This window comes from Accipiter gentilis, chromosome 4 (assembly GCF_929443795.1).
Source record: "Accipiter gentilis chromosome 4, bAccGen1.1, whole genome shotgun sequence".
Taxonomy (NCBI): Eukaryota; Metazoa; Chordata; class Aves; order Accipitriformes; family Accipitridae; genus Astur; species Astur gentilis.
Genome location: NC_064883.1, coordinates 30,267,528 through 30,289,943, shown reverse-complemented (window position 1 = coordinate 30,289,943; position 22,416 = coordinate 30,267,528). Strand labels below are relative to the sequence as shown.

Here is a 22,416-nt window from a genome sequence, read left to right as displayed (position 1 = left end):
CGCGGATGGATGGGTGTGGGGGGGTGTGTGTGTGGGGGGGGGGGTCGGTGCCCCCCTGCGCGGGGCGCCGGTTCCAAGATGGCCCCCGCCGCCCCCCCCTCCCCCCCGGCCATCCGCCGCCCCGGGGGAGCCCCCCGGGCTTGTGCGAGGCGCCCGGGCGGCGCGAGGGTTTCCCTCGGGCTGAGGCGGCTGCCGCGGCGGCCCCGTGAGGGGAGGTGTCGGTCCGCGCCCGCGGGAGGCAGGCCCGGAGCGGAGACCTCCCCGCGGGCACGGCGGCGAAACCCAGCCGGTGGGCGAGAGGGCGGGGGAGAGGTGGATTTAATCACGGCTAGTGCTGCGGCTGGGCATCGCTTTTAAAACCTGCCGGGCCGCCGGGAGGGGTTGAGGAGGGAGAGCTCGTTGATAGCAAGCAATGGATGCGACGAGACCATTAAGTGACATGAGGCTACGCGGCCGGACTCGGGAGACCTGTAAACTCTAATTTATAGTTCATCGGTACTCCGAGGTATTTTTATGAATCGGCTGAGAATAACTTAATTCACCCGTGAAACCAGCTCCCTGCTGATTTTTGTTAATGCCTACGTTTGATCTGTGTTGAGCAACAGAGTTATTAATTTGGCACGTTACATGTGAAGAACGTAAATGATGATAGCTGATGTAAGAGCTCGGAAGAGCAGTAGATGCCTTTGCATGCTGCTTTCGTGCTTTCACCTCCGAATTCCTAGCTTCGTTTTATTTAATCTGTGCTTATCACAAACCGCCTTTCTACGTTTCCAGAGCTTTTCCTTTGATTTGATTTTTTTAAACAGCTCACCACACCTTTGCCTTTCCTTCCCTCTAAATAAACTGTAGAATAACATTAGGGGCAATAGCTTTCAGTCATTTTTGGAGTTCTTCCTTTTGAAGAAGACTGAATAGTCTGGACGGTGGTGACAAACATCTTTAGACCTCATGATGACCTTAAGTACTCGAATTCAGCATTTGTTTTTTACAGTTAGGTTTTTTTGGCTGAGGTTCAGGGTTCTTATTTTAAGTTTACTTACATCGAGAGCCGCACTTTAATGAGGCTTTTTTTTTTTCTTAAACCTATCTTTTGTAGGTGTTCGTTTTAAAATATAGTAAATAGAATTTTGGTATGAATTATTATCATCATCCTTCAGGTCCCTTTTATGGAGGGATATTTACATCTTGGCCATATTTACAGAAATATCTTGCTTCATTTACAACTAGGTTGTTCACTTACTGAAAGTATTGTTTGCTCTAATTCATGTGGATGATCAGATCTCTAATCTCACTTAGAATTAACATTAGGATTTTGCTAGATATCACTGTTTGGATTGAGTAAGTTTTTTTGTATTCAGAATGGGTGATTGCATGTAGCTTCTAAAAGCTGTCTTATAGCAACTGTTAATTTAGGTTTGGGGATTTAATCTCATGGAGCTAGGGAATGAATGAATGAGACTCATCAGTTTCAACTGTGCCTGTTTATTCATCAGAATGAAAAGAAGTAAAGATGTAACCTAAACAGTGAAAAGTTGATTTAAGTGATTGCAGACTCAGAGTAGCTTTGGACTTCAATGTGAATGTGTTTATATTTACATGTGTACACTTAAAGGGAATGGAGGAAGTCCCAGAGCTGCAGATTGCTGTCAACTGGCAAAGTACATCAAGGAAGAGTTGTTGTATGTTTACTCTGTTCTTGTTCTCTTCTTTAGGCATCCACTAGCAGTCCTTACTAGAGACAGGATACTGTGTTAGATGGACCTTGAACCTGAGCTAGTATGGCGTTTTTCTGTTTGTAATAAAATGTTTTCCGTGTAATAGCATGCCATTTGGAATTTAAATTTCAAATTAGGCAGGTGTCAGAGCTGTAAGTTTTTCAGAGTACAGTATAAAAGTCAATACCACGTGCAGAGAAAGCAGGCTAATGAATGTACTATTACTATGGATGCTTATTTGCATTTTTGCTAATGTTTATAGGACATTCCAACTCCGGATAGGAAACAGTCACAAGTATATTTTCTAAGTGGCAACTTCCAGTTTTTCCTGAGTGCCTTGTGGAAGTACTGTGCTTCTCACGAAGATATTGTTGTTGGAATCTGCTGCAACTCCCATCTGTTCTTAGATGTTGCAATGTTGCCTTTCACTGCAACTCCAGCCTTAGTTCTGCTTCCCTGCACTGAATCTCCCTTTTTTACGTGGCAGGTGCCTGCGCAACCATGAGCCTTTCATATATCTTTAGCATATGGAAGGGAGCAGAAGGGATCTATAAAAAGTAGTTCAGTAGTATCTTCCCTCTAAACTGGTTCCTCTGTGTTAAGGTTTACTGTAGAACTTGCTATGATAATAAGTAAAAGCAGGAAGAAAAAATCCGGTCTTGCTGCTAGTAAAGTGTCTGTTAGTTGTCTTCAAGAGTATCTTTTGGGAAGCTGTTGCAGTGAATTAAGCAACTAGAACTACATGAATTATGTGTAGGAATCATGAAAGCTTCCCACATAGTTGTGCTAATGCAGTTTAATCCCAGCCTGTGGTGTATATACTCTTCCTGACCCCATCTCCTGAGAAGTTTTCATCCTGATTGCTACTGTTTCTTGTTCATTAAGGAAAAGATGCAGTATAATAACTCATCGCTTCCTAGTTTTAGTCTTACAAATATAATAATATAACAGAATTAATTATTCCTGCTTTCAGTGGATTGTTGGTGTTTACATCACAAGTGATACCGTACTTATCTAATACAGTGCCTTGCCATGTATTACAGAAGTAGAGAGACAGGGAACAAGCATTACTTAATACACTTCAAATAACTTTTACGGTGCAGTATCCTTAATATCCCTTGACGGTTCAGACCACTAGCTCTTGTCTCATGTCACCGTGGCTGTATGGCAGGTCTGAGAACAGGTCCGACTCTGTGTTTTCATATTTTACAGAACCATTTTGAGCATTTCCATGAAGTATTCGGTAAAGTTCTTTGACAAGTGAGTTTCCAAAGACAGTGACAAACGATAGAGATACATTGACGTGCTCTTTTTTTCAGCTAGCAGTCTTGCATTTAGGGGAAAACCAGCAGAAAGCAAAAATAGCGCATGTCTGAAGATGCACAAAACTTTACTTTGGTGTTCTTGAATATCTACGTTCACTATGCTTAGCTACCGAAGAACACAACTTGAATTTTCCCCCCACTTCAGAAGACTAACAAATTCCATGTGTTCTTAAGCAATAACATTAAGCCAGACTAGTTTTCAGCACTCCAGTTTTGTCCTGAAAATGGTTTATCAATCCACATTATGAATCATGGTGTTACTGATGCACGCATAACCAAATCCAACACATGTTAAAACTCAGATTTATTCTTCAGTAAAAAGTTAGTTAGAAGTCTGGTAACATTTTATAAAACCACAGGCTCAATGATGTAAAGAGAACTAATACTACACAGCCAACTCAAGAATCCCCAAGATTTAAAGTGATGGCTCCAAAATGTGCGTCTCACTCACCTAAAAGCTGGGGGCTCTCTCCCTCGAGGAGTTACCATGCGTGGTGCCCTGACCTGAGGGGGAGTCCCCGACTGCAGACCCACTGCTCCCAGGAGGACTGATTCCAACGTGTCCTCCGGCAGGACCCCCTTTATACCCCTGTCGAATCTGACCTGTGGTCATTTAATCCCTATTGGCCAAGAAGGTCACTCAGTGTACCTGGCACATCTCGATTGGCCAGTTCAAATTTCAACCTGTGGCCTCTAGGGTTTAGGGTTTTTTTTCCTTCCCCTTCCCCCTGCCTGGAGAAGTTTCCTTTCCTGCTGGCGGGATGGGGGCTGTGTGTAGTGCCACACATGGGTAGAATCAATCTTATCTCCCAGTTGTTAGCTCTGGAGAAAAGATGAGCTGCTAATGTAAAAGGGTTTCAGTGTATTTAATCTCCTGGGTTCACCTCTTGTACTGTGGCCAACATCTTGGTTTTTGTTGCTTTTCCATTCATCTGTGAAGGCTAATGTGATCCCACTATTGCCGTTCTTTTGTTACTTATATGAAATAATAGATCTCGCTAAAATCCAGCCTAGACAGTACCCCCTTAAAGTATGTAATATTTTAATACAAGAATATTTTAACAGAAGAAAAAAAAAAATCAACTTTGGCAGTTTTTAAGAACAAAAATTCAAGCTTTCTTAGTTCTTGAACCATGTGCAATACGGTCCGTGATGTAATAAGCCTGCAACCAAAAGCTCCTGAAATGTACTCATTGTTTACCTCCTCAATGGTATCAGTATTTAAAGATAATCATTGAACCAATCCATAAACTATAACTACAAACTATACTATAGAACTATGAAATTGGAGATGTGAAGATTGTAGTTTGCAGTGTGCGGAAGAAATGATGACATATGAACATGGAAAGAATAGGCCCATCTTGATGTTTTCCTCCCTGTTTTGACTGTTAGGTGCTTGCCATACATGTAACGGAGTTGCCGTGGTTCTGTTCCCCCACGTGCATTCTGTGGTCTGCTGCTCCATTTCTGCTCCTGCAGTTCATTGCCAAGAGAAGACATCAGGTGTTTTCAGTTTGTATGAGGAGTAAGCAGTGCAGAATGCCAGGTGGAGTGTTAAGGCATTTGCTGAATGTCAGTGTGCACAGCTAGTAATGGTTTTGAGGTTATTGCTGACTTTCCAAAGCAGAGTGATTAGCTATCATGAAGCAAAGAAATGAGCATCTTTACTACAAGCATGAAGTCACAAGTGCCTAAAGGGTTTTCAGTATGGACCCATAAAGTGCAATGGGAGAAGGATTACACTTAGAGTTTTGTACCAGAACTTGCATGTTGTTCACGTATGAAGCATGATTATATGTCTGTGAAGTCTTATGGATATTTATACCTTAGATAAAGCTTACTTGTACCCATTTTGAAATAATCATTTTGCTTAATTACTGCTTTGAGACCAATTTGTCTAGGACAGGCATGGAGGCAGAACAAATTTGCAACCTGAAATCCTCTCTCTCCCTGGCTTAAATAAATCTCTTCTGACTTTTCTTATTTCTGCAGGGCTTCATAGAGAAACAGTCATTGGGAAGTGAACTACTTTAAACTTATGCTCCTAACACTTAGAATAAAAACAGGAAAATACGTAGTATTTCCAACACTGACTAGAACCAGTGTCATATTACTATTAACCTTTCCTTTTTCTTCCAGGCTCCATAGGGTCGCTGCTCCACAGTTTGGAAAATGCGATCTTAAGTCCCTGTTGAAGTAAAGACAGTCACCCAGGTAGGACTACCTTATGATTACTCTTTTTTTGCCCACCATTTTCTGATACTGGACTAGGCTGTTGCTTGTTTTCTACGGTCCCGAACATCGTGTGGATTAGTATGAAAGAACAAGAATAATTTAATATTATGCTTAGTATTAATAAATAAAGCTGTGAAACACCTTTGTACCAATATGTGGTCTAAGTACTCTTAATTGTGTGTTGCTTTATTGTCTTGTAAAGACAACCTCTTTTTTGAGTCAAGACTGAATAAATTTTCTTATGTTATTTCATTATATATGATGGTATAAGCTTTGAAAAAATAGGAAACTATATTGCTAATACAGCCAACAGTTGATGATGACTGACTACAAAACATATTGCACTATAAATTGTGTAACAAGTTTAAGTGTAGAGTAAAACTTCTTCAGAGCTACTAATTATGTCTCAGCTTGGAAATGTACACATCCATTTATATAAAGAGCATAGAAAAATCTTTATTGCGTTCATAATGTATTGTTTGGTGGACTGAGCTCGGCTTTAGTAAATGAAGCTGTTCCAGAAGAAACAATGTAGTTTCAGATATGAAATGCAGAGCTGCTGTTTCACAGACAATATGCCATGAATGCTATCTAAAGAAACGGACATTGCTAATTATAAATAAAAGAGCGTGGAATATAATTATTTCACACATTACATGTGGCCAAATCAGAAGCTTCAACTGGCAGATGGAGAGGGGTTTTTTGTGTTTTTAGACACACCTTGCAAGTTCAGCTGATAGAAAGCCTTGCTTTTTTTAATCACAGTCCAGAAGAGTTGCAAAAAGAGAACTGATCTAAAGAAACAGTCTTAAATGTCTTCTCAGAGGTTTGACAGATACGGTAATGAAGGTTTTCAATGGCTTAACAGATACTGTGATAGAGGTTTTCAATGAATAGCTGTTCACGAGCAGTTAATTATCTCATTGTAATCTGGGTCACTTGGGAAGCTGTGAACACAGTTAACTTTGTGTTAGGATTGCATTGTAAGTGAAATGTGTGTTTCTAAGAGGGAACGCTGAAGCTGCATCATCTTGAGACTAGCAGTGCTGGAGAAGTGACCAAAACCAACTTCTGAACGAGCAGCTTGCTCCCTTGTTAAGGTGAATAGAGGCTAAAGTCTAATGAGGGTATGAAATCTACTCTGCAGGTCATATCTAAAAATCCTGGCTCCTCCCCTAATGCTGTCCCTCCTAGCAGCCCAAGGCACAGTTACTGCTGCTCCCACCAGGACAAACAGCAGCCCTTTGTTAGCTGCTTTGCCTGGGGCACACCCTCTCCTGGCTTCCCTGCTGCTCTCTTGCCATCTGTAGATCCTAGAGACCCTGAAAGGAGCCTTTTGCTGTCTAATCTCCAAGGTTAACTGATTCAGTAAGTCTATGTTACCTCTAGTATGTGTACATAGCTAACTTGTAACTTCAGTCCTGCCAACTTAAGTTCTAGCATTTAATTTCCTACGGGGAAAGGAACAGCCAGGCAGTACCAGAGAGGTGTTGTAGGTTCCTTATTTAAAGATTGGTTACTTCTCCAAAGATGCAAATCTGTTACTTTAATAACATCAAAATGAGATGTGCTAGAAATTTTGTCCTGGTGTTAAGATGACACTAGAAGTGCTATGGCCCAGCAAGTCAAACTGCTCTGATTGAGCTGCAGTGCATGGCTCCCTGCTTCGAAAGCTTGTTGTGTGTTTGAAATATGATACAGACAGTGACTTGGACCACCTTCCAGCTGCCATGAACAGTCTGAGCAAGGGTATCGAAATGGCAAACAAACCTCAGGGGATAAAACTGTGAATGGCATGCTTTGAGGTAAGGTGCTGAGTGGTGCCTTTGGTCCCTCATCTGAGTGCTGTGAGAGTCATGTGCCTGGGCCCTGAGACCTGGAACAGGTTGGCGAGACACCCTGGGTGCTTCTTAGGGAAGACTATCCTGCTTCAAGAAGCCTTAATGGTTAAAACAGAGAGCAAAAATAATGTGCAGCAGCTGAGTACTGAGGCTCTTAGAGAAGTCAGTCACCCAGCAAAAAACATTTTTGGAAGGAGTGTAGAAAAGATACATGTTGTCCTTTGTTTAGAACCATGGCTGCCGCTAGCATATGTGGATGGTTGAATAGTGTCGTAGTTTCCCTCTTCGTTTCTGCTGGAAGATAACTACTTCTAGTGGATAGTGGGTATGCTAGCACCCAGACCAAAGGAGAAATTGTGACTGGAAATAGCAGATTTGGGGACTGCAACAGTGAGGGAAAATCTCTTCCTGGGCAATTAGATCTGGAAAGTTCTGCTGTGAGTGCCACAAAGGGAAGGATTTATAAGGTAGTTACTGGGAGAAGCAGGAATCAAAGGAACAGTTTGACAATTGGAAAAAATTTGAAAACTTTATTGTGCCAGCCATAAAAGGCTTTTGTTTCCTAGAAGCTATGACAACCGTTTTCTAACGCTGTGTACTCTATTCAATATTAATTATTTTAACTTCTGGTTTCATTATAAATATGCATTTATTACTTAATAAATTCATTCTCATTAGGGCTTTTTACTGAACTTGTTCACAGTGATAAATGAAGACTGTTACATATCGTCATTTCAAAAGGAAAAAAGGTTGGGGTAGGAATAGAAGGGTGTTAGAAACCAATACACAAATTTGGCTAAAAGGAAGAATCTGTAGCTGACATGGCTGTGGAGGAAGAGTTTAAATATTTTATGTACAGAAGAATGTTATTCCAGAGTTGTAAAACATTTTTTTTCCTAGATTTCTGATTTTAAAAGTAATGGAAGGACATTAAGATGACAAATATTTGAATTTTGGAAAGAAAACCCCCCACATTCCACACAGCACTGGAGTCTTAGGTGATACCTGTTAGGAAAGGTTTGCAATCTCAATAACCTTTTCTCAGAGTAGGACCTGGCTGATCTGCTAATTATATTTAATAAATCATAGAATAGAATACCAAGGAAACTTCAGAAACCTTGCAAAATACTATTCTTTTCATATTTGGAGAAGAAATAGTGGGGGGTGACCCAAATAATTACCGGTTGGTTGTTGTCACCTTAACTGACTGAAAAGAAGTAATAACTGACATCTGTAACATGAAGACAAGTAGTCTCAACTCAGAAACTCTTTACCAGTGGTTCACTTCTGGCTCAGCAAACCAAAGGTGGTATTGGATTTTTTTTTTTAATTGTTCAGAATTAAAACATCCTGTAGGAAGATAGGTTTTGGTTAAATACTCTTTTTCCTGCTTTATGAATAGAGGCAGACAGAAGCTGTAGCACAATGTTTAATTCTGTAACTTTGTTGTGTAGGTGGACAAGTGTAATCAATGATGACAGTTGAGTAAATGCTACTTCATTAATCTTGGATTTACATTTTACTCCTCAGACTTCCAACTTTATCACACTATTTAATGAGCTCTGGCTAGTGGTTTTGACTTCCTATGGGTGATAGCAATTAAATTTGAAAGAAAACAGGAGGCATTGTGGTTGCTTTATTCAAGGGCTGAACTCACCATTTCACATGCTGCTAGCTTGCATCAGGGAATTAAGTGTCCCACCTTATTATATCAGTTATTCTGTCTTCTCTAATGCTTTAATCTAGCTTGGATATAGCATTAATATTTAAAATGTATGTATCAATTCAATAGACACATGCATTACTTACCAAAACACTGCAGCTTATTGAAACAAACCTGCTGTTATCACAGCTAGAAGTCTCTGGAATGATATGTAGCGCCAGCAGGTGCATTGTACATTTTCACAAGCTGGTCAGTTGAGTGGTGGTGGTAATTCAGGAAGAAAAAACACCTTCTTCATTATACGAATGGAGTATCTCCAGATTCCTGAAAAGAAAACATGGCATGCACGGTAATGTGGTCTAAGACTAACAGACTACAGGAACAGGAAAGCATTCACTGAAAGTAATCAGACCTTCTGTGGCTGTTCAGTGTGCTTGTATTAACAGTTCCCAGTATTTATTAACAGTTTCCAGTATGTCAGGGCAGCTACATGTGTTAATTGAGATTTCTTGTATTTGCTCACATTGTGAAGATGTAAATAACAAACTAAGTTATTCACAGTTGTCCAAAAGCAGGTCTCATCTTGTATTGTGGTACTTATGATTAAGTATTTGTTTAGCTGCTAGTTTGCAGCTCATAAGGTCCCTCAGCACTGGGATAAAAATAAGAGTGTGTCCTTCTTCAGTGCCTGCACAGGATGTGGATGGAGCTGCTGTGGTCTGTCTGCAGGATTCCAGCACGCTTCTGTTGCTTCTGGCTCCCAATGTACAAGGACAATGTCCTCACTACAGAGGCCAGATGTCTTCATCCCTTTCTTATTCACTGGCTGGTCAAATTCAAATGCTGATTTCCCTTGTACTTAGGTGTGCATTTGTGCTGGCCTTACATCTTATGTGCTAGCCATCATACATGGATTAAAAGCATACTGTTACCCTCTTCCTCTTTCAAGCAGGGCTTGGTTTTGATTCTGCCTTAACAAATGTTAATGTCTCACTGCTGGTTAATGTCTCACTGCTGTTGCTGCCGTATATCTTTGCCTGGGTAATGGAAATTGTGTCCTCTTCCTCTGCATCTCTTTTGCTGCATTTCGAAAGAAACAGGTTTCTCTGTAGTACTTGGAATGCTTTTTAGAGACCTTACATGTAATAATATATTGTTCTGAATTAGTAAGTAATGATAGGACCTTTTCTTCTCTAAAAGTCATTCTTGAGTAGTATGCCGAGATGTTTTCTCCCCACTTGAATGCTTGACTGGAGAGATGAGTTTTAGTAATGGGCGTATGTGATAGGCATACATAGACTGCTTCCCCAATGGAGAGGTAAGAATATGCCACAGCCTGACTGAAAGCCTCATGTCTGGTTACCTCGTGCCAAATGTTGTGATGTTTTTTACTGTGTTATGTTTTCTTTGCTGGATATAGACTGAAATAGGAAAGGTAATCCGAAATCTAGCGTTTACATTGTTACAGAGCCACTTACAAATTTAGAAACTAGAAGTTACAAACACATGGGAAACTACACACTTCCTCTTATTTGTAGTTAGATTTTTTTTTTTTTCTGGAGGTTGGATGTTTTTATGCATAAACTCTTTCTCGTATGCACTTTTACTATACATAAAAATTATCTCATAGTGTATGTACTCAAGTACAAGACAGCCCTCACTGCAAGGAGACTGAATGTGTTTTTGTGTGCACACATCTACATTTAAGAGAAACATTTGACCCTGAGTTTTAGATAATTGTTGCAGCAAACCACTCTCACTAATGAGTCCTTCCCCACCTCGTTTGACAGTGAAACCTTTTTTAGGCCAGGGGAAAAAAGTGAAAAGAATGATGAGGTGAAGAAAGGAAAATGTCAGGTGCTTGCCATTCTTTTAGTAGAATCGGCATGTTTTGGGAAAAATCCTTGCTGAACTTCTGATGGAAGGGAATAGAGTAGTAGTACTGTACCCCTGGAAAAAATGAAGCTAAAAGAAAAGCTCGTCTAATCTACTGGATCCTACAGGAATCCTGTAACTAAAAGAGGGATAGTAAAAACTTCAAATAAAAGCCTCTTTTCTAAGGAGTCAAGGGATGAGCTATTCTGGTCTCCAAGTAATAAACTGGTTTCAGCCCTAGCAGATGAATTAATGTCACAGTACTGCTGTCTAGGTCAGTGGTTCCCAGTCAGTAAGTTGTGTTGTCATGGGGCATGGTGTTTGTTCTACTTCTCTTTGTTAGACAATACTGAAGAGAGAATAGTATGATCAGCTGGCTTGGACTTCTCCTTGTAATATTTCCTGACTTGATGTGTCTCCACGTAGCTCAAGCAGGCTGTGTTCTGGCCGTCCAGATGAGGCAGATTTCTCTCTGTTGCTGGCGTCTCATCAGAGGGTCGCTGATTTGACATTTTGTCATGGGAGTCTTTGGCTTATGATTCAGCGTGTGATTGTACCAGCTGCCAGAATGTCCTGTGTAGTTCTATGAACTTGGAATGAAATATAAATTAAGAAAGGAAAAAAAAAAAGCTAATAAAACCTGCAAGTTTGTGTGACTTTATCAGCCTGAGACTTGGCATAAACAACTACATCTGAGATCCAGAATTTGTATACAGGAATCACCCCAGTCATATTTCCAAGATAATGTTTCAAAATTATTGTTTCAAAATAATGTACTAAAAAACCCCTGTGCTACTTGGGACACAGGATTCCTTTGCTATCATTGCAGTGGCACAGCAAAATCATTCAGTCTGCCTGGAAACCAGCCAGGGATGAGTGTAGGAGAATAATCAGAATATCTGACAGGGAATTCTGTAAATTGTCTGTGGGTGCAGCTTGGATGAAACAGAAGACAGAAAGCAAGTGCATTTTGAGTTAGGTGCAATTCTTAATGTCTGCATGTTTTCTGAGTGCTCTAAGTTAGTTTTGTATAGACAGCTTTTCCTTTTGTATGCTTTGCAGTGCTTTACAGTGTTTCTGAAGAGTTCAGTTTGCCTTTTTTAATGCTTATCTTAAGGTAAAATCCTTTTGTGATACAAAGTAGTCTTTCTAACTTTATTCCAGTTTAAGATAAGTTTGTGCAAAAGTGAATTACACTTCAAGCAATTTGTGTGTTTACAGTTTTGTAATATTTAGAGGAATGAAACCCCATTCAAGTAGATTTCATCCTACGATTTAGCTACTTTAGTCAGACTGCTGAATGTCAAAATTTATGTCAGAATGCATATATATTATATTGTTGTAGTTTTGTAATTTGATGTCTAATCCTATAGCAAAATAATCAAAACAGTTTGTAAACAGTTAAGATAACTGAAATTTATCTTCTTAGTATCCAATATACCTTTTTCTGTATGTGATGGGGAGAAATACAGCTAAAGGTGAGACGAGTAATCCCACTTGCTGGTACTAAAGAGATCGCTTGTTGGGTTACGAGGACGCTGTTGCATAGTCCAAGGAGAGAAATCCATTTGTTACTTCCAGAAGTAAAATGATCAAAGGCTGGAGGTGGAGCTGCAACAAGGATTTGAAAGTGGTCATATGAGCTTCGCATCTGTTGCTAAGGCCCAGCTTGCTGACATTAGTAGGCTAGGTCAAGCAAAATATGTTCTCTTATGCTCAGCAGGGCTGGTGGGAAGTCCTTGGTAGTATCTTCTTTCAGCATACTTTTTTTAAACTTGTCTGAATTATGCAGTCATGTCTGGAATATACTATAAATCAGATCTGCAGGCTCTCAGAGTGAATAAAAGTGTATGCTATTTTGATGACAAGTTTAAAAAAGCATTGGTATTCTAATATAAGCAGATGAACTAAAATGGTAGGAAAATGTTGTGGTGTGATATAAACTAACTGAAAATGGATTGTAATACTCCTTTGCGGCTACCATGCTCTGTGCTTCGCTAAGAGAATAAAGCTAAGAAAATACAGTTGGAGATTAATTTACATAAACTTTACTGCTCGGACACAAGTGTTATTCTTGTTCTGCAAAACTTTTCTATGTGTTTAACCACAATGGTTTTGCAAGGGATAAGGAGAGAGGAAATCAACTGAAAAAAAAGGAAATGACTTTGAATTCTAAATTTAAAGTGAAATTGTGTGCTAATTAAGGAAAAATTATATACTGTAGGTCTGCTGATGAGAATATAAGAGCTGTTACCCTTTATTCAGAAGTGACCAAGAGAGGATGTATAGGAAAAGAGACTAAAAAAAATGGCTGTAAAGAAGCCTTTGTTTTGGTGTAGCAGTCTAGCTGTTAACAAAGATTGATATCAAAACTTTTGTCTCCGCCAGACTTTGTCTGGACCATTTGTTTGATAGCAGCCAAAGAACCTGTTCTCAAAATGTGTTTTAAGTTCTTATTTGAATAATGGGGTTTCAGCTATTACAACTTAACCAGGTATTTTATAGAAAAAAAAATATTTTCTATAGTTTGCTCTTTTATGCTGCCAGGTAATTCGCTTGTGTGTTATGAGAAGTAGTAAATGGTTGATTTGCCTTTGATGTACAACTCCTGATGACCACTTACACTTTCCCTTCTTCTACGAATCTCTCAGTTCTTGCATTTCAGTATGAGCCCTTAGAAGGCAACAATAGGATGCATGGTGCGATCAGGGACTTTGCAAATAAGCAGGTGGAGTCTATTGGCCAAACATATTTTGCAGTTTGTCTTCAATTTCAGATACCTTGCAGTAATAAAACTAAGATATGAAGATTACCGCCCCCCCCGCCCCCCCCAGCCAGGCCTGTACCTGTTAGTGTAAAACAGTCTCCTAGCCTGAAAGACTTGTAGGGGCAGGTAATAGTCTTTATTAAATCAACCTGTATACTTTGTTACCTATATCTTTAGATGTCAAGCAACTTGAAAGGTTGGTATGCCTGAAAGGCCATTTGCTTTTACAAACTATAAAGCTTAGTCTATTAGAATATGTTATTTCTGTGGACTGATCACCTCTAACCAATTGTCTTAGAACCTCATGGTTGCTGCAGTTTTTCTGGTTAATGATATTTGGGCAAAAGTGGTGATTTGAACCCTTCAATAGCAAAGCAGTTGACAGCCAGTTTTGAATCATCCTGCCTGAGCTGAATGTAGTAACAACTGTAGCAAATAAAGAGCCTGTTGAGCATGTTAGATACAGTATTGTTTCGGGTAAGATGATCTGCTGTATGTGTGCAGATAATAGGACTGCCTAGTTGCATGGAGACAAAATAAGCTGAGCTCATTCAGATTTGGGAGTGAGTACTTCATGAGAGGTATGCTTTCTGCAGCTCTTGTTTGCAGAGGGACCAAATTTTTAGCATCAGATTATGAGAAGTGAGGTTACGGGTCTAAGACATTTTATGAAAAGATACTCTGTGAAGTTTATTCTTGGCAAAATTTGTCCTGCTGTGATATTAATATCTGTTTTTGCTTTCTGTGGTATAATTATTCTTGGGTATTGCCTGACAGATGGTTATATCTTAGAGTTGTATCAGAATGATGTTATTTGCTTGACAGTTATTGTTCTCTTAGGAATGTGGGACAGGAAAGGACCTCCCTATTCATCAAGTTTATTTTCATGCTCTTGTAGGCTTTATGTCATAGAGTCATAGACATATGGAGCGCTGTCTTAAAAGCAGGTGGCCCTTTTCCCCTCACTACTTTAATTGGAAGCCTGTTCCAATGCTAAATTGCCCTAAACATGAGGAAGCTGCTTGCAATGTTCAACCTAAATTTATTCATCATCCGTTGGTAATAACCAGTTTTTGTGCCAAGATTGTCCTTTTATTTTAGATATTTTTTTCTTATTATTTTATAATTACCTCAGTGTGTTTATACACAGACCTTGCTTTTCTGCTCAGCTTTACTTTTGCTAGGCTAAGGCCAAGTCATTGCAGTCTCCCTTCAGTTCTGTTGTTGAAACATAGAGCAAAATGAAGGTATGAGTACTCAGAGACTCCTCAGCTTTCACTTAGCAGGTTTTTCCAGTTCTCTGAGAAGGGTGTGTCTTATTCTTTGTACTATTGCTGATAAAAGAAGTGAATAGTAGCTTCCTTGTTATTGCAGTATACCAACAGAAACTTGAAGATAGCAAATTTTGTATTTTAAACTCTCTGAACATTGTCTTTGAGTGGTGAGATTGTTCAAACAGTAGAGACTCATGGTATATCCTCTAATTTAGGAATGCAGGTAATCCTATGAGAGCGGTGTTGAAAGGCAGGCAGATGTTCAATTGCTTCAAGTGCGTGGGTTCCACTTTGTATTTTTGTTTTTTTTTTTTTTTCCTCAGGCTGTTAAATGTTCAGATCAGTGTTCTGTGGCTGATCTGTACACAGACAAATTTTTTGTGCATTTTAAATGAGTTTCTGCAAAAATCTGTGATCAGAGATAAGTCAGACCTATTACAAAGGAATCAAAAACTGGAATTATGTTTAAATATTTTTCTGACTAATATTTATAGATACTTGCTACTTTTAAGGCTCTTGATAAATCAAAGTACTCTTCAAAGATTTATATTCTTAAGATATTAATGAAAGATGTAAAAGGTGGATACATTTTGCAGAATTTAACTACAAAGTTTAAAAATAAGAGTTTGAAAAAGCTTCAGTAGGAAGACCTGACCTACTTTCTTACCATTTAAAATCCTAAAGGCTGTTGTGTTGGAAAAAATAAAACAAACACTTAACACTGTTTAAAATGCAGTGGAAGGTTTTATATCCCAGGTTTAAAAAAGAACCTAAGCCTTCTAAATGTTCAACACCACAGCTCAAAGATCAGGCTCCTGGCTAAGAAAGTATGGAGGCAGGCACCTAAGGACTGTATGCTGATGAGATTCTGATTTCCTGGCTAGAATTTGAAATCCATAATGTTGAGCGCTGGTGCAGTGAAGCTGGTTGGTAGGAAACCAGGATATGCCTTTAGACTTTCATATAACCCTTATATTCATCAGAAAATAAATTCCATACCATTTTCTGCAGTTTTCTATTAGGAGGATGGTTTTGATACCTATCTTATATGTAGTAGACTACCAGCTAATTAACTCATTTGTCCAAGAAGCGGGAGGCCTTGATTCTAGGTCCTTCTCAACCTGAGGGAGCTCAAGGTCGCAGCTTTCTCTTCTTACAAGAGTGCCATAACCCAGTCATTTGTGCTTAGGTAAGTGACCTAACCACCAGACTGCAGATTCAGACATCTTGCCTATTGTCTTGCATCCATCAACTTGTACTTCTAGCAGCATTATGGTCAACTTCACCAGGAAGGATGGGGCAGTCCTGTAAAAGTGCCCTGCAGCCTGATGAGTTAGGTATTCTCTTGGAACATGGATTCAATTCTTCCCTTTCCAGGAAAGGAAATTCTACTACTGGAGAGTAGTAGAATCTACCTCCAAATAATCTGGTTTTATTCTAATTTAATATTCTTCGCAATTGTTTGAGTACTGTTTTCTACTTAATGTTTGACCAGAAAATATTTTAACAACCTGATATACTGTAATAAGGAAATGGAATAATAATGGCTGTCATTGATCTCATTGCTTCTGGGGATGAAGTTTAGACTTGTTTCAATTCAGGGCTTTTTTTTTTTTTTTTTTTTAAAGTCTTATGTATTTTTTTTTTTTTCCTAAGACAGACATTGTGTATTTTGAATCCTGATACAGGAAAACAGAAGGGAATTTATAGCTGGTTTTATTTAAAATAAATAAAAGATATTTTCTGTATGTGCAGGCTATACTGGGAGACCCAACCGTGAATCTACTTCCGAAGTTAAAGAATTTTTTTTCTTTTCTGTTCCTAAGCAGTGGCATAACCTTTGTGCAAAAAAATCCTTCTCTCTTCAGATAAAGGCGGCAAGAGTACAGAAAATGGGAGATCTTAAAAGGGGATAACTTAGTTGGGAAACCTACTGGCTGTTAAACTTCCAAAGCATTCAAGAATAAACTTGCTGTGTGTGTTTCCATGTTGCTTGCTCCCTGTGTGATAACCCTCAAAAGTTGTGCTTCACCTGGGCAAAGTTGTAAAAGAATGAAATTTAGCCAACTTTGGTTCTTAATGAGTTACTTACCTTGAAAGTGAAAAAAACTGTGAAAAACTTTACTCGACAAAACAATGAAAATAATCATATTAACTGTTGCTTTTTAGTTATGGCCTGTTAAATCTGGGTTTCACAGTGTGAGACAATGGTTGCCTTCACACATGAATGACTACTTTAGATATACAATTCCTGGGTCCTCTAAAGTAGCAGTAATGAAAAATATGTTGAATACTGGTATGATTGCACCCTTTGGGGTTGTGTGAAGTGGAAGGAAAATATGTGTGCACAGAGGGCCATTGTGAGATTTTTTTGTGTGCCCTGTATTGTCTGGAATATGAAGTAAGTGCAGACCACACATCTGATCTGCAAGACATCTTACCTTAAAGTGGTTTAGTTTTCATAGTTGGCACAGTTCACTGCAAGGAGCACATGTGCAGTGTCTTAGATACCTCAACCCGTTAGCTTCTGCCAAATTTCACTCATGTTTCCAAATGTAATATTATGCTTATGTCCTATCCTCTCTTTGGCACTGAATTCAAACAGCACCTGTTAATGTTAAGAATAAATGAAGTTACTGTCATGTTGAGGTTAAAGAGGTTTTGGTGAAAGAAAATTGGATAAAAGATTTAGATTTCCTGCCTGATTAAATATTCCAAGTGGAGTTGTTCTACTTCAGTTTTATTTAGAAGTCAGAAAGCAATATTATAATGTTAGCACATGCCTTTTTAGTAAAATCTTCTTTCATGAGCTGGTATTTACTGATATAGAGTTCAAATGCTTTTAAGTAATAACCTGAAACGTGCTGGAACATCACTTTTTTGCCAAGAGATAAGTCTTTTTTTTTCTGGAAACTTGTAATTCCTCTGCATGTTGGCTGATTCTCATTTGCATTTAAATCAGTTTTCACAGAGTTGTGTAGCTTTTTGGTATTCCTCTTTAGTTTGACAGCTGAAGAATAGCAGCCGTAAGTATGAACATTAGGCTAAGGCTTACACTGCGTAGCCAACAATCATTTGTTCTGGTACTCTGCAATAGAAATGTAAAACAAAGATTTCTTGCTGCTTCAACCATTGAACATTACTGAGATTGCTGAGTTCAGTACTGCTTTTGGACAGCATTGAAACTACTAAAAGCAGTGAACATCTGTTCTGTGAATGTTACTGCTATGGGCAATGTAGGATGATGTTATTAGATGCATGACTGTTTTTCTAACACCGTAGCTGTCTTTTAAAAATATTGTTTCAAAATACTGTGTTTTCTTTAAGACTGAAGAATATCTGGGGTAAAAAAAAAAATCTGTTCTGGACTCTGTAACTTAATTTCTCTGAAGAGTGGTAGATAAAGGACCATGATGATCTAAGCACTGTTCTATTTCTAATGGGAAGAATGAAGTGGGAGGTGAAGGAGATGATAGTACCTTTATTAGGATGCTGGCAAGGAGATGACTGGGGAAAGGAATCCTCTGTATTGCTCCTCAAAATGTATGGTGTGCAGCTCCTTGGATGGGAAAGGAGGAGTAGCTGGTTTTCAAGGACCAAGAGATCCAAAGGGATCGTAAAGAAGTTGTGCAGTGTCTACGTAGCACTAAGAAATGTGATTAACATGACAGGTTCTCCAATAGATGAATTGTGGAGGGAGTTGTCCGGGGAGAACTGAGATAATGGGGAAGAGCTGGTTGTGCTCCTTAATATGACAGTTCAATACCTTCATCGCTTAATAACCATAATGAAAAGCACTTGAAACTATCAGAAAAGGAGTAGAACTAGTGATTTAGTTGAAGAACATTGTTTTAGAAGTTCTTGTGAAAGTGCATTGCTTTCATTGGAATCAATGGAGTAAAAGAAACCTGTCTCTCCCAAGTTTTATGTGATGATGGAAGTACCCTTGTCTTCATCGAAAACTAGGCTTACTTCAGTTTGATTTATTTGTGTCTAGTTGTGTCTTGTTCAAATGTCAGTCCTAACATAGAAGCTACAGAGGCATCCTTCCCAATAAATCATTACTTGAAAGTAACACAGCACTAGGATTTTGTCTAAAATTGAAATGGATCATTCTAGACAGATACTATTCTAAGATTATTTTAGTCAAAGCTCTTCCTCTTTCTGTTTTTTTCAGTTGCTCACTCACTAGAGACAATAGCAGATGAAAGTATTGTATTAGTTGATCTGTTGGGGTACAGAAAAAATGAGAAAGTAATGAATTTTAGTTTGATCTGAGGGAAGTGAAAAACCTTGGTTTTTATTAACCATGTTGTTGAGTTCAATGAAAAGTAAAAAAGAGTATTAATAATAATTATAATTATTATAATTTTGTGCACAAAAATAAGTTTAATTTAGAAAGGCTGAATTACTTGTGCCATGTTTTCCTGGATCAACACTAGCACTTTCACCTTTTTATATGTGTTTTGGATGCAGATTGTGAAATAGTTTGTTCAAGACTGGTTTTTCTACATTGCCGTGTTGCTTAAGATTAATTCTTCTGACATACAGTCACTAGCTAAAACTGTGATTATATCAATTACAAAAAAAAAGTAAATTTTTCATTGCTTGCAATGTCTGAATATATATTGTCGACTCTTAAAAAGTTGTGCATTTGTTGAATTGCACTGGAAAGTGTTTTATTAGTACTATTACTTCATTAGTTTTCAAGTAAATGATTGGAAACACTTAACTTGTAATTTTAAAAAGTACATTACTTTCTTTCTTGAATAATACAATTCATACCATAATTTCATCACCATTTCTAAAATTCCTCGTGTCCTTTCTTGATTTTCTGTCAATGATGCCATTATTCTGTGTCTCACTAGAGTTCATAAACAGGAAAATATTTTCCAAATTCAGATCCCTGTCAAGGCTATATTTAAGTCTTAGTCATTTCAAATCCTGTAATAGTAGCTATAAGATATATTATTTCTTATTGATTTAAACATTGAAAATATGTTGGGTCTCAATCTCTTTTGTCAATTACTGCAGCATTTGTCTCTCTTCTTGTAATAAATCACGTCTGGTCATGCTTCTCTCTGCAATGCAATTCTGCTGCAAAGATTATACAAGGCTGTTGCTTGTACTGTGTCAGCCTTCTTTTTCTTCTGCAGGATTCCTCTTTCTTACCGAGTTATATACAGGGTACTGCACCTGCCTTCAAAGTCCTTTTGTTGTCTACTCCTATATCGCCTGTCATTAACTCACCAGCAATATGTTGATATATAGGGGTCCACCTCAAATCAGTGCTTAATGACTGGCTTTAAATCTTCATATGAATGTCTTTAAGCTTTCTCTCATGCTGCCCTGAGGGCTATGTTCCTGAGATGTAAGTAAAATGAATGCATTTCTTCTGATAGTCCTTCTTAATTTTTTTTTTTCTCTTTCTACATGTAAAAAGACCTTGATGAAGGCAAGGCAGCTACTGTTCTTAAACCAGAAGTCAAGCTTGACTCCAGCTTAATGGTGTGCTCTGCAGCAGTGTGCTGAGGGAAGATGTCTGCATCTTTCCAAAGCATCTGTTTTGTATTGCAGTCCCAAAATCATGTCACATACCTGGCTGATTGCTTTCAAAGCACTCGGGGCACACAGGTATTTTGGATTGCAAGTAATGTTGCACTGTAACTTTTAGGGTATGTACCTTAATTTAGTAGTTCCAGTTCAAACTCTTCTAGATGTTCAAATGTGGGCAGCACATAGTTTGTTAGCTTGGAATTAGGTCTTAATCATAAGCAAAATTCTGAAGGAGCTGTCTTGCTGTTGACCAAATGCACGATGTTTTTACAATGTGTTCAACCCAAATCTTTCTTAGTCAAGGGATCTGAAGCCACAGGCTGCAGTGTTAGTTACAGATGCTAAGGGATTCAGAGTCTTCAATGCTTTCTGATGTAGAATGTAATTACTTTAGCAGTATAACTCCCGAGCCTGAATTAAATTGTTCTTTTCAAACAGTCAAGTTGATCAGGTATAGAGAAAGTATGTGAAGGTATGATTGTACTAGAAACTATGATTATATAAGGTCCAAGAAACAAAACAAGAGCCAAACCCAGGAATTTTCTAATTTGTTTTATAACAGTCCTACAAACTATTAGCTGGTTCTTAATTCTTTTTAGTATGCATAAACTTCTACCAATTTATATAGGAATTGGTCACAAATTTAACATAGGTAAGCATGTAGGACAGATGAAAGAACATGCAGCAAGAGACCCGCGCAAGTAGTTGTGTTTCTGTGCCTCTGTAAATATATTTGCAAAGACAAGATGTTCCAGCTCAAAATAAAAATGGATACAAGTGCATGTGCAGACTTTTGCATCATGACATCTGTATATTAATAGAATTCAGAGAAAAGAAGGCAAACTTAATTTGCTAATTCCAATGAATAGTTGCATTCAGCTTCCTATTGAGTAATCGCAGAAGGCATTTTTCATTTTAAAGAGCATTCTGAATCCTTTCTCTCTTGTTTGTCTCTGTTTTCCATTAGATATTTGCTGTCTTAAATGTGTTGCTTAGCACTTTCATCAATATTGTATTTATTTCTAGATCAATTAAGAAGTGATTGTAGTGTGTAGCTTGTAATGACTAGCTTAAGAAGGTGTTGAATTTGAAGGACTTTATTATGCGTTGGGGAGTTGTGGTTTAATGTGTGAACTTATTAGTATCTTCTTTTCCTGAAAGGGAAAAATCTTCGCTGGCAGAAACATCTTATAGAAAGTATCAAATGGTAGCTCTAGGGCTATAAGTTAGTTAAATATTATGTGTGTCAAAACCTAACTTGTTTCAAAGTATCTATTTCCTTTTTATGCCATGAATAAAAAGTACTTTGTAAAGATAGCTTTTTGTAATAAACCATCTTGGTTGTTGCATTCTAGAGTGTTCACAAGCAGCAGGTGGGGATCTTGCATTTTCTTTGCCATATTCAACAGATGTGCCAGGGAAAACGGACTTATACATCTATGCTTAAACTTAATATCAAAATATTATTTAATTACATGTTTGTTTCATAGCTGATGACTGATTGTGACAACCTGTATGATGTTATCACATTACAGTTTTTCTGATTGTGATTGCTTTCATATGCAGTTTGGAGTTACTGCACTTGGTGCTGTTATGCCATCTCTCATCCTACTGTAAATGGTTTTCTTTCACTTTTATATGGGATAAGCATAGAAAAATGTGTATACAGATATGTATTAGGCTTTACAGACACTATTTTCTTTTAACATATATTACTATGAAAGTGTATTTTTGAATTGCACTAAGAAGAAAAGGCCCACTTTTGAGGTTTGGGTGACAAGAAATAGCTTGGCTTAAAAAAAATAAGAGACCAGGAGGATAACTCTGCAGTAGGGTGGTGAGGCTGTGGGTTCTTCCTTTTTCCCTAATCAAGAAAGACAAAAGAGATGCAGCAGCTTGTAATCAGAAGTAGAGCGTGTGTCCCTGTTCCATGACCCAGTGCACGTCTTATGATGTGATGGGTGTTGAATTTTGTGACCCAGTTATTGCGTATGGGCAGGGGTTGGGCCCTGACTCCTACATACTTGCTGAAAAGCTGGGAAGTTCCTGAGCTTCTGTACAGATAGAAGGGAAATGGAAAAATCCACAGACAGTTTCTAAAATTATGGGTGAAATTATTTCCCCCCCAAATTTTGTGAATGCTTGAACATTTGCCTCTCTTC

At 38.3% G+C, this 22,416-nt stretch overlaps 1 protein-coding gene across 2 annotated transcripts in view; it reads left to right on the top strand.

The window, feature by feature from the left end:
• MPP7 (MAGUK p55 scaffold protein 7) overlaps nucleotides 1-22,416 on the top strand; it is a 158,052-nt gene that overhangs the window by 333 nt on the left and 135,303 nt on the right. For both annotated transcript variants that reach the window (XM_049798957.1, XM_049798956.1), the window contains exon 2: nucleotides 5,183-5,257. The gene's annotated coding sequence lies outside the window, so the exon portion shown is untranslated. The remainder of the gene's footprint in view (nucleotides 1-5,182; nucleotides 5,258-22,416) is intronic.